A 13,303-nucleotide genomic window follows, 5' to 3' on the forward strand; every position below is an offset into this window, starting at 1 on the left:
CAGAGAACTATTCGGCATTCTCAATTACGTTTGTCTAAAAAACGTATTTTGTCCGTGATTACGTTTTATTGAACATATTGTAATGACCTCGCCGGTAACATAACGATGTCGAGTCATTAGTAATTGAAGGAACTTTTAATGAACCAAAACCAGGTCACTGAAACCCGTAAACAACGGCAGAAATCTCACCCAAAACAAACCCCGGTTACCCCGGCAACCCCCAACACGGTCTCACTCACGTGCAGGCCCCCACCCTCGTGTTCTTCCAAGGCCCTCCCCCAGCTGACCTAATGATTCGCCCCCACACTGATTGACAAGAAGAACATTACAATACATGCACACAGAACAACTGGCATAACGGACAACGAAATACAATGCAACACATAACACACAAACTATTTAACTGTCCCAGGGTCGCTACAATATCGTAAATACGAATTAGTTCTCAGCCTATTTTTACCATTTATTTACCGTGTTACTATGGCAGAATAAAGAATAAATTCATGCAATATCATTCATAGAAATAGAATAGAATAGAAAGCCTTTTATTGTCATTGCACGAGTGAAGTACAACGAAATTTTTAGTAAGCTTTCCCAATTGGTGCATTCGAGAAAATAAATAATATATAAATAGAAAAAGAACAACAGTATACCAAATAGAAATGTAAATAATGTAAAATAAATAATAAAGTAAAATAAAGTAAAGTACAATACAGCAGTGGGAGGTTAGGGGGGGGGTCAGTCAGTCAGTCATCATTCATTATGCATTCTGAATGGGAGTGTTTCTCAGATTTTTCCATGCTACACAACGAAATGTAAACCCATGCAAATAAAGACTTCATGGTCATAATAATTTAAATATCATTAAGCTACTACTGAGTGTGTAGGGAGGTATTCTATTTTTTTCAACGGGGCTGAATCCAGTCACTTGACCGTCATGGTTGCTATGGTGGTTGCTATCGATCGCCCCCTCTAATACTCGTGGCTCTAAAAACCACGCGGCAAAGGAGCTGCCGTAAATTGGGTTGTTTTTGTCGTAAACGGGTCCGATGGTTGAAAATAGACAGATATTCCAAGGTATCCTTAAAAGGCAGCTTGGATGTGTTTATTTTCAGCAGTTTAGACTTCTTCTATAACTAATTTTTGAAAGCAAAACACCAAGCTCATTGATTTAACGAGGGAGGGTTATTTGAAACAATTTATTAAATAAATATTTGTGAGAGGTCATTCCTTCTCCTGATTTTACTTCCTATTTATGTCTAGGGTAAAACCCTATTGTCCACAAGCATCCCCCCCCTCCCCATATGGATTTGGAGAATTGTTGCCACGTCCCAGTGGTGGAGGTATCATATATATATATGAAAGAGGGCATTCAATTATAGCCTACTACAATGATCAATTAGGAGGCCGAAGCCCTAAAGGAAGTGATGCAATAGGTGACTGAGTCGACAACATTTAAGTAAGCTGTATAGGGTCTCTTATATATCAAAGGGGGTCTCAAAGGACGCATACGCTTCAACCTGTGGCTCCAGCACTACAGGAAATGACTCAGCAAGTGCTCCATCTCGTTGCAACTCACCCAGCGGCTCGCTTGCAAGATTTTGGGCTGAAGTTCTTCCCAGACCTACACCCTAGCCATCCAACATGCATATCTGAGAATCAGGCCTCTCTTTAATAATGACAAAAAGTTATGAGAGAAACACACATTAACTTTTTGTTATCTCATAAGCAGCGTGGTGCCGGCTCCTTTTGACCTTTTGACCCCCGACTTCAAAAACGTGGCCACAGGCCAGCTGTGTCTACACACCTTTAGCCACAAATGTACACCTCCATCCCACAAAAAATGGGGACTAGAAACCAACCTCTGTCTTATGTACATTACTGTACTGTTGGAGGTCACTCCCCTTTGCCAACCTTTTCGAGATAGCTAGGGATGCTAAAATGTTTACACACATTTCCCGGGGCCCCGTGAACGACATATCCGAGATTTGGAGTTCTAGCCCTTAGAGAAAAAAAGTTTTCCCAAATGGAGTGTCATTTGGACAAAGCCCCTCAGAAGTGTAGCCTGCAAGACCTAATGGTTCAGAATGTGGTGGAAAAACAGTTTTTGAGATAGGAAGGTCCTACCGCCCTGAAATTTTAATACCTTATTCTAGGGCCTAGTTGGGACCTCCGCACCGAAACTTGGCCCGGTCGGACCCCGAGGGCAGGAAGGGGGGGCCTGCCCTCGGGGTCTGACCGGGCCAAGTTTCGGGCAGGAAGGGCCCCCCCTTCCTGCCCTCGGGGTCCGACCGGGCCAAGTTTCGGTGCGGAGGTCCCAGTTCCCACTCCAAATCTCGGATATGTCGTTCACGGGGCCCCGGGAAATGTGTGTCAACATTTTAGCATCCCTAGCTATCTCGAAAAGGTCGGCAAAGGGGCGTGACCTCCAACAGTACAGTAAATGTACATAAGACAGAGGTTAGTTTCTAGTCCCCATTTTTTGTGGGATGGAGGTGTACATTTGTGGCTAAAGGTGTGTAGACACAGCTGGCCTGTGGCCACGTTTTTGAAGTCGGGGGTCAAAAGGTCAAAAGGAGCCGGCACCACGCCGCTTATGGGATAACAAAAAGTTAATGTGTGTTTCTCTCATAACTTTTTGTCATTATTAAAGAGAGGCCTGATTCTCAGATATGCATGTTGGATGGCTAGGGTGTGGGTCTGGGAAGAACTTCAGGCCAAAATCTTGCAAGCGAGCCGCTGGGTGAGTTGCAACGAGATGGAGCACTTGCTGAGTCATTTCCTGTAGTGCTGGAGCCACAGGTTGAAGCGTATGCGTCCTTTGAGACCCCCTTTGATATATAAGAGACCCTATACAGCTTACTTAAATGTTGTCGACTCAGTCACCTATTGCATCACTTCCTTTAGGGCTTCGGCCTCCTAATTGATCATTGTAGTAGGCTATAATTGAATGCCCTCTTTCATATATATATGATACCTCCACCACTGGGACGTGGCAACAATTCTCCAAATCCATAAGGGGAGGGGGGGGGGATGCTTGTGGACAGTAGGGGTTTACCCTAGACATAAATAGGAAGTAAAATCAGGAGAAGGAATGACCTCTCACAAATATTTATTTAATAAATTGTTTCAAATAACCCTCCCTCGTTAAATCAATGAGCTTGGTGTTTTGCTTTCAAAAATTAGTTATAGAAGAAGTCTAAACTGCAGAAAATAAACACATCCAAGCTGCCGTTTAAGGATACCTTGGAATGTCTGTCTATTTTTCAACCATCGGTCCCTAGTTTACGACAAAAACAACCCAATTGACGGCAGCTCCTTTGCCGCGTGGTTTTTAGAGCCACGAGTATTAGAGGGGGCGGTCAATAGCAACCACCATAGCAACCATGACGGTCAAGTGACTGGATTCAGCCCCGTTGAAAAAATAGAATGCCTCCCTACACACTCAGTAGTAGCTTAATGATATTTAAATTATTATGACCATGAAGTCTTTATTTGCATGGGTTTACATTTCGTTGTGTAGCATGGAAAAATCTGAGAAACACTCCCATTCAGAATGCATTGGTTTGCACTTCGTTCTTTGGAGCACGGTTATTTTTATTCATTTATTTTCCGTTTTTGAGGAGTTGAGGATTTTTCTGCAATAATCCAAAATCCAATGGACAACCCGTTGGCTTTTTGTCAAGGGAACCGAGGGCGACGCTCACTTCCGGGTTTGCCAACATACGTCATTCCTCTCCACCACTCTATACTGTAAAAAACACATGTTCAAGTTGAATGATAATGCATGAATTTATTCTTTATTCTGCCATAGTAACACGGTAAATAAATGGCAAAAATAGGCTGAGAACGAATTCGTATTTACGATATTGTAGCGACCCTGGGACAGTTAAATAGTTTGTGTGTTGCATTGTATTTCGTTGTCCGTTATGCCAGTTGTTCTGTGTGCATGTATTGTAATGTTCTTCTTGTCAATCAGTGTGGGGGCGAATCATTAGGTCAGCTGGGGGAGGGCCTTGGAAGAACACGAGGGTGGGGGCCTGCACGTGAGTGAGACCGTGTTGGGGGTTGCCGGGGTAACCGGGGTTTGTTTTGGGTGGGATTTCTGCCGTTGTTTACGGGTTTCAGTGACCTGGTTTTGGTTCATTAAAAGTTCCTTCAATTACTAATGACTCGACATCGTTATGTCACCGGCGAGGTCATTACAATATGTTCAATAAAACGTAATCACGGACAAAATACGTTTTTTAGACAAACGTAATTGAGAATGCCGAATAGTTCTCTGGGAACGTAATTTTGATGAGAAAGGGTTGCTCTGTCAGTTGTCAAAAAAAGCGCACGGACGTGGCCTCTATAGCAACGACCTCTACCCAACACTGATCAAAAAAACGTTTGTTTCTCTCAATCAAAACACAAACAGGACAACTGATGCCCATAAACTTAACCCATACATGTTTTGTAATTAACAAGGACACGTTGGTGTAGTTGTGTTGAGGAATGTCACAGATTTCACTGTAAAATCGCCGTTAATGTGCAGACATCGGGTCTTCCGTTAGCCAATGGGATGACTGAATGCTCATAGCTTCATACATTGCCGTGGAGTGATTACATTGCAATGAGTGGAAAACCCCCTGCGTCGAAAAAAGAAGCACATGGTCCTGCGTTAGCCAATGGGATGAATGCTCATAGCGTCTCTATGTGCAGCCATCGGCTCTTCCGTTAGCCAATGGGATGAATGCTCATAGCTTAATATATTGCCGTGGAGGGATTACATTGTAATGAGTGGAAAACCCCCTGCGTCGAAAAAAGAAGCGCAAGGTCCTCCGTTAGCCAATGGGATGAATGCTCATAGCGTCTCTATGTGCAGCCATCGGCTCCCCCGTGAAGTTGTTACATTGTAAGGAGTTGAAAACCCCATGCGTCGAAAAAAGAAGCGCAAGGGTACCCTTTTGCGTCAGAAACTGAAGCCAAAGTCACTGACCGTTCGTCAGAAATCGACGCGCTCGGAGTGAGAATGTGTTGACCCCTAAGGTCAGCTGGGACCAGTCTATTAATCACTCCAAGAGTGAAAACAAAACACGGTGAAGCAGCTTTTAGTTATTCTGCCTCGTGCAAGTGGAATAAACTCCCTGATGAACTAAAACAAGCCGAAACTCTAAATACCTTCAAAACCAGGCTTAAAACCTTCATGTTCTCCAGTGCCTTCGACTAAACACTAGCACTTTGATTCACTCCTTTATTTTGAGCTACATTCTTATTTATTTTTATCTTTTATCTTTATATACCCTCTATTTTTATTACTTTTTATCTTTTATGCTCATTTGTATTCTCCTATCTATTCTCCCTGTTTTGTATTTCTTATGCTCTATGTAAAGCACTTTGAATTGCCATTGTTGTATGAAATGTGCTATACAAATAAAATTGCCTTGCCTTGCCTTGTTGTTCTGGGGTAAAAGAAAATTAAAAACTTGCTCATGGGAATAATTAGCATGAAATCACAAGACCAACAACAGGCGCAGACGAGTATAAATCTGAAAACAATTGGATGGCATCGACCTACAACCAATCAGAGCAGCGAAACATGTGATCTAGCGATGTAGTCTTTTCTCAAATCCTGTTGACACTAACATCTCTAATCAACACAAGAACACATGGATGTGCGATTTTTTCACAAAACCTGCTGCGGGCAGGTTCGTCTAAGTGTTTCACGTAGCCTACTCCGTGTCCTCCAGCTCCAATCTCTCTGCGTGTAGAATTTTCACTTCCACATGCTAACGATGCTTTCGAGAGACGGGGCCCAGGCAGGATGGCATTGTTCTCGTGACGGATAAAAAATAAACTCAAAGCTGTGGGAGGAAAATAGGCAAGCAAGTGGAACAGAGAGGGCAGGGGGGGGCTTTCTGATGAAAATAATGGTACAAACATAATGTTCACACAGAACTGATAGATTAGAGGACTGAAGATGGCGAGTTTGGAAGAGGGATGGTGAGGTAAAAGAGCGGGGGCTGAGAGGCTGGGCAGGAAGTTTATGGACACCAGGATGAGGCTATCTGAGAAGGTGCTCTCGAGATTGAGTTGATAAAATTCAACTCTTGTTCTTTTCTCCTTTTGGTTCAGTTTCTCCTCCAGTAACCCATAGGCCTACATGTTTGATTCTGTTTTTCAGAGAATTGTAATGATCCACAATTAGTTTCCAAAATACATTTTTTACCAACATAAAACTCACCGAATTACGTCTGTCCTCCACACCAGTCTTTTTACTCGTGGACAGTGTGACCTCTAGTCTGTGAACCGTGCACGATCACGCACTATTCCTGACTGCTGAAATATCTGCAGAACACACATTTACATCTGATCTTTCTTTTCCCCCGTTTCTTTTTCATCTAATAGGCTCTGTGAACGGTCAAACACACATGACTTGAACTGCTAATAAAATCATAGACTGTACTGGCATATATTATGTAAGGTGTCAGTACTTCCGTTTTGTGAAGGAGCTACAATCATTTAATCGCACCATGGTTGATTTTAGACAGCTCTAGCCTGCTAATAAATTAAATCAGTTAACCAATCCATCTGATATCTTAGTCCTAGTCACCATGGTCACTGAATATGTTGTAGGACATGGTGGAGTAGGTAACAGCCTATTTACATCGCTCACACACAGACCGCTTATTGTACCCATACTGGTGAACTACCTTCATAAACCACATTGTCGTCGTCATATTGTCAAAAGCACATTTGTTGCACAGCTGGATGGTCACGGAGGCGCTGAGCCACGCCTATAGACAGCTGCTGGATCCGGCACACCTTGTGCTTGTTTGTAGTAGAGACAGGTGTTTCGTCACAGATACATGACTGAAAAAACGGTTCTCAACTTAATACGTCGTCCGCAATGTTTTAGTGCCAGGAACATAGTTTGTCACTGAGTTTTTCTCAAACTCAAACTAGTTATATGTGATAAATGTTTATGTTAATATCTTTGAGTTTGTCACTCAAACATAGTTTGAGTCACAGAGCTGAATGAGGCCACCCATCGATGATCGCACAGATGAAGTCTGGGTTTGGGCACTATGTTTGCATTTCAAAGGGTTATCATTGGTCGATGGTGTAAAGTGTCACCCCTTTAGCCAATGGCAACATTTGTAGCAGACGGCCCGTGCTAAAAAATTGTTTATGCAACCAGTTCATTAACTTGGACAAATCTGGGAAAATAAAAGTTTATATTATTCCCTCAAATTAAGCGTTGACAACAATTATGATTGTGTAATGAAGTCTGGATAAGCCAGCATAACGCTGGTCATAAGGTAATTTTGAGAGTCTTCAATTCCTCTTTAAATTCAGTGGCCTAATCAGCAGACAAGAGCTTTACATGTCCCATTTCCTTTTTTGGTGTACTCCCTTTCCATGTTTTGAGTGCTCGGTTCAGCTGGGAGTTTAAACAGCTGTTCGCTTTTGCAGAATAGCCCTCTATGAAGTTCTGGTAGTGGAGAACAATTCCCAGGACGGATCTGTTTTTCTTTGCACAGGGTGTTTTGTTTTCAGGCCAAATCAGTTCAGAGGTGATAGATTCATGCTGCACCGTTATGTGCAACAACTTGTCTTTCCATTGACAAATGAGTCCATATGTGTATATTGCAATCCCTGAACCATAACAATACAAGTCCTATCCTCTTGTGACCTTATGGGCGTATCTGATTACTGTATGCTGCCCATTTGATTGAATGCTACCAGCCTTGGGCTTTCTACTGCAACACAGGGAGACACATCAGCAACTAAGCATTTATCTTAAACTTGAGTCGTTTTTATTTGTGGTTGATTATTAGTGAGGGGAACCCAACCCTCTCCCAACAGAGGATGATTTGATGGTTTGTTACTCTTGACTTAGACTGAGTGGGCTCCACTATTGCTGTACTCCTCACTGAAGATATTGCAGACTGTGGTAACTTGCCCCAAACCAATTCACTCTGTGACAATAGTACAGCACATTTATTGAGTTTCCCTGAACCAACTTTGTTTGGGACACACTCACCACCCCATCCTTCTGTGTTTGACAGGAGTGACATGAACTGAACATCAATGTGTCTACCGGTAGGCATAAATGTGAGCTGCCTGTAGCTGTGTTTCTTTGAGTAGGGTCATCGGTTTTCTGATGCCATTAGATCATTGATACGAGAGCAGGAATGATCCGATCATTCTCCCGTGTAACTCGGTGTCCACCACAACCCACATTGACAAAACAATCAGCTGATTAGTTCTTCGTATGAGGAGTGCATTGCAAAATGTGTGCTTTATAAGCTTTGACTAAAGTGGTGCAATTGATCCACTGTCTGTCATTGTTTAGAGTGTGGGATCATTTTCAATAGAGGCGTGCGGGTAGTACACACTATAATCCCTGAACCTCTATGTGACGACAGAAAAACGACACAGAAAGATGAAACACAGACTCACGTTTTTTAAAACCTGACCTTTCATAAGCACAGATCAGTTTTTTTTATTTTCCTTCTGTTACAGAAGTTGCGTTCTTACTCTCTGGGCACCTTGGTCTGGAATGACCCCTGAAACACTGCCTATTTTCCCGGCAGCGAGAGAGGGCAGATGGAGCAGCATCATTACAGATAGAACTTGGCATGTGCAGTTTTCTCCTGAGGCGGATCCACTCAATAAGACCCTATATCCAGCCTCCACATCAATTTTTGGATTGGAGTTCTCTTGGCTCAAAGCATGCTGCAGCACGCAATAGTCAAACATACGGTAATTTAATATTACAAAAATGTATATTGTGTACAGACTATACAGAGTTGAAGAAATAGCATTTTTTCGTTTGAAAAGAGGTCTAAATACAGGTTACTGTTGAAAAGACGGGATTATGTCGACCAATTTTCGCTGGTCAAAAAATTAGGACTAGGCCTGCATGACGGCTTGGACGCGTATTCCAGATTGCAAAAAAAAAAGAATATCGATAATAGCGATCTTATAATGTGAATTATTGTCAGCAGGGTGACGACGTCCCCTGCAGTAGAACAAGCAGGTCATTGTAGTTTTATAGTTCTGTCATTTGAGAGACAGCTTCTCGCTCTGAGCAGTAACCAGGGCTGATGTCATCGCAGCACACATGGAGGAGGGTCCAGGGCCGGTCCACTTGAGAGGGTCCACCTGGAGAGGGTCCACCTGGAGAGGGTCCACCTGGAGAGGGTCCACCTGGAGAGGGTCCATCTGGAGAGGGTCCACCTGGAGAGGGTCCACCTGGAGAAGGTCCACCTGGAGAGGGTCCACCTGGAGAGGGTCCACCTGGAGAGGGTCCACCTGGAAAGGGTCCACTGTGGAGGGTCCACTAGGGAGGGTCTGACTGGGGAGGGTCTACTGGGGAGGGTCCACCTGGAGAGGGTCCACCTGGAGAGGGTCCAATGGGGAGGGTCCACTGGAGAGGGTCCACCTGGAGAGGGGCCAATGGGGAGGGTCCACTGGGGAGGGTCAACCTGAGGGAAGGGTCCACTGGGGAGGGTCTACTGGGGAGGGTCCACCTGGAAAGGGTCCACTGTGGAGGGTCCACTAGGGAGGGTCTGACTGGGGAGGGTCTACTGGGGAGGGTCCACTGGGGAGGGTCTGACTGGGGAGGGTCCACTGGGGAGGGTCTGACTGGGGAGGGTCCACTGGGGAGGGTCCACTGGGGAGGGTCCACTGGGGAGGGTCCACTGGGGAAGGGTCAACCTGAGGGGAGGGTCCACTGGGGAGGGTCTACTGGGGAGGGTCCACTGGGGAGGGTCTACTGGGGAGGGTCCACTGGGGAGGGTCTGACTGGGGAGGGTCCACTGTGGAGGGTCCACTAGGGAGGGTCTGACAGGGGAGGGTCCACTGGGGAGGGTCCACTGGGGAGGGTCCACTAGGGAGGGTCCACTAGGGAGGGTCTGACTGGGGAGGGTCCACTGGGGAGGGTCTGACTGGGGAGGGTCCACTGGGGAGGGTCCACTGGGGAGGGTCCACTAGGGAGGGTCTGACTGGGGAGGGTCCACTGGGGAGGGTCCACTGGGGAGGGTCCACTGGGGAGGGTCCACTAGGGAGGGTCTGACTGGGGAGGGTCCACTGGGGAGGGTCCACTGGGGAGGGTCCACTAGGGAGGGTCCACTGGGGAGGGTCCACTAGGGAGGGTCCACTGGGGAGGGTCCACTGGGGAGGGTCCACTGGGGAGGGTCCACTGGGGAGGGTCCACTAGGGAGGGTCTACTGGGGCGCGGGACATCACAGATCGGCGCATTTCAACTGGTAATGGAAGCGCAAATCAGCCCAGCACGGAAAAGTGCTAATGGCAAAAAACACCATAGGATTGGTTCATTGATTCGGAAAAACATCTTATGAATATCTAAATAATTAGAGCTGTCTGGCTCGGGGGGAACGAATCTCATCCGTTTTAAACATGACAGTTGAATTGATGATAAAATATTCAATTGAGTTGTAAGTAGGTTTGTCAGGGGGTATGAATAAAGTGATTTGAACAGTTGGTTTGTGTGTGTTCGTGTGCGTGTGCGTGTGCGTGTCCGTGTGCGTGTGCGTGTGCGTGTGCGTGTGTGTGCGTGTGCTAGTATGTGTCTTTGAAACCTAGAGAGACAAACCATTTTTCCCCTTCTTCAATATTAATCAAGTGAGTATTGAAATCAGATTGTTTAACAGGTTTTACAGTTTAAACATTATTTTTGCTTCATCAATCATGATCCTTTCTCAGATGAAGAATTTGGCAAGACTGAGTAGCTGTGGTTTGGTTGATAATTCCCTAATGGTTCAACTTACATCTAATTCCTCCATCTGTTGTCAATTCAAAAACATCTGCATCTAAATGCATCTATATTTTCCTCATAGGCCTTTCACATTGAATTCAATCCAACACAACAACGCCAGCCAGTCAAAGTTGATCCATCCCTCTTTCCTCTCTGATAGCCACATCCTCCGGTGAAGCCTAACCTATTCCACGCAAGCCTGATATTACAAATGCCACGGGATGGTTCCTGATCCAGCCTCCTTCTGTTTCTCTCTTCCTAGAAATGTCCGGGGCATCCCCGTACCTTGATGTGTAGCTCTCCATCGAGCTAGACCCTGCGGTGCTCTGAAGCAGGGCTCCAGAGTTGGAAAACTAAACATTGCAAGCCTGAGGCATGGCCAGCCATCCATCGTCCCTCTGGTGAAATAGAGTGAAATGGTTACACCATCTGCACAGGGGACAGAAATACATATATAAATACTCTATATCCCCACATGATGGACCCTGCTCCTCTACCTTCAATGAAGCGTATTGTCCGGCTAGTCAGGATAAAGATAAATACCGTCCGGAAGAGAGAGAAAGGAGGAAATATGTTCTTCCTGATAGATCTTCATTGTGCATACGTTAAATATGCTTTCTAATGCTTCCTGATAATGCATTCAAGGCATGTGTATGATGCTTTGGTCCAAAGCTTATTACAATACCATGCACACACACATTCATGGGTGGCCATAGATACATGCATGAAAACACGCTGTAGAACATTGTCCGGTCCATCTTTGTATGCTGCTGTTGTGTTAAACATATGCACAAACATGTCTCCCACACACACACACACACACACACACACACACACACACACACACACACACACACACACACACACACACACACACACACACACACACACACGCTAGCACACAGCTCGGAGTCGCAGCTGTGAGCTGTGTGCTAGCGTTCTCACTAGATCTATTAATTATTGGTAAACAGAGTGCAACCCTTTTACGTTCTTTAAATTGGTCGAGCAATATGGACTGGATTGAAATGCACTGCTTTAATGCATAAAGCATCAATTCATAACCTCAACTTATATTAATTCAAAACCCTTTATTTGTCCCAGAGGGGAAATTTGCAGAGTACATTGCGTAGAGGAGAGTAGTACATAACACAGTAGTTGAATGTATAATAAAATTAAGCAATGTGTATATATATATATATATATATATATATATATATATATATATATACATATATATATATATATACATATATGTCTGCATATATATATATGTATATACATATATATATATATATATATATATATATATATATATATATATATATATTAGAGCTGTCAAGCGATTAAAATATTTAATCGTGATTAATCGCATTAATGTCATAGTTAACTCACGATTAATCGCAAATTCTTTTTCTATGCTAAATATCCCTTGATTTTTTTGTCCCATAATTCTTCTCATTTTAATTCTCTTATCAACATGGTGAAGTGCATCGGCTTGTCTTGTGCAAATGATTTTTTATTGATAACAACATTGGCATATACTGATCAAAACAGGACGATACAAAAAAAGAGCCTATAGTGCAATTAAACGACTGCTTTGAACAAATGTCATTTGAACATAGCAGTCAGGCTAAAAAAATTTTTTTTTAACGCCGTTAAAATTGGTTTGCGTTAACGCCGTTAATAACGCGTTTAACTGACAGCTCTAATATATATATATATATAGATAATATGTGTCTGAAGTGACGATGAATAATGAAAGATTGTCACTCCCCCATGCCCTCGCACACTGAGAGCACTGCCTGGCACCTTTCTGAGTCAGGCAACCAGTCAGTCAGAATGAAGATGTTCCCCCACTGAAGGGTCAGGGGGCGCAATGTACGGTAAGAACCGGTTTGAGCCTCACCCTGACTCCATGGAGCCACTTCCTCTGCATGGAGATCCGCTGTCTTGTCTGTCTGCAGCATCCCCATGTAGACAGGGCTGTGTCTCGTTGTCCTTCATCACACCAGAAGTGTGATGATTCACTTCTTGAAGTGAACCAGGTGTTAAATGAGGGCTATAGAGATCTCCGAGTGCTTAGTGGTTTGATCATGATTAGGATTAACAAGTCGAACGTGAGGACATTAATGATGGTGGTGGTGGGGGTGAAAATGTGTTGCTGAAAATATGCAGCTGTCTCTGTCTCTCTATTGCTGCCAGGCTCCCTTACTCTAGTCTAGGCACACACCAAAAAACATAAATTGTGCACTCCGCTTCAACTGCACACACACTTATATATAAACTAATGCAAACCCTCTTACAAACTTGACATCCACACACAAACCAAACACGTGCCCCCAACACACCCCCAACACCCACACACACACACACACACACACACACACACAAACATAGGGCATAATGGCTCCCTTGTGATTGACACAAACCACCTGGCACATATTCTTACCAGGCTCCTTGTTTACTACGGAAGGATAGGAGAGAGAGAGAGAGAGAGAGAGAGAGAGAGAGAGAGAGAGAGAGAGAGAGAGAGAG

The sequence above is a fragment of the Gadus macrocephalus genome, chromosome 15 (assembly GCF_031168955.1).
Source record: "Gadus macrocephalus chromosome 15, ASM3116895v1".
NCBI classification, from domain to species: Eukaryota; Metazoa; Chordata; class Actinopteri; order Gadiformes; family Gadidae; genus Gadus; species Gadus macrocephalus.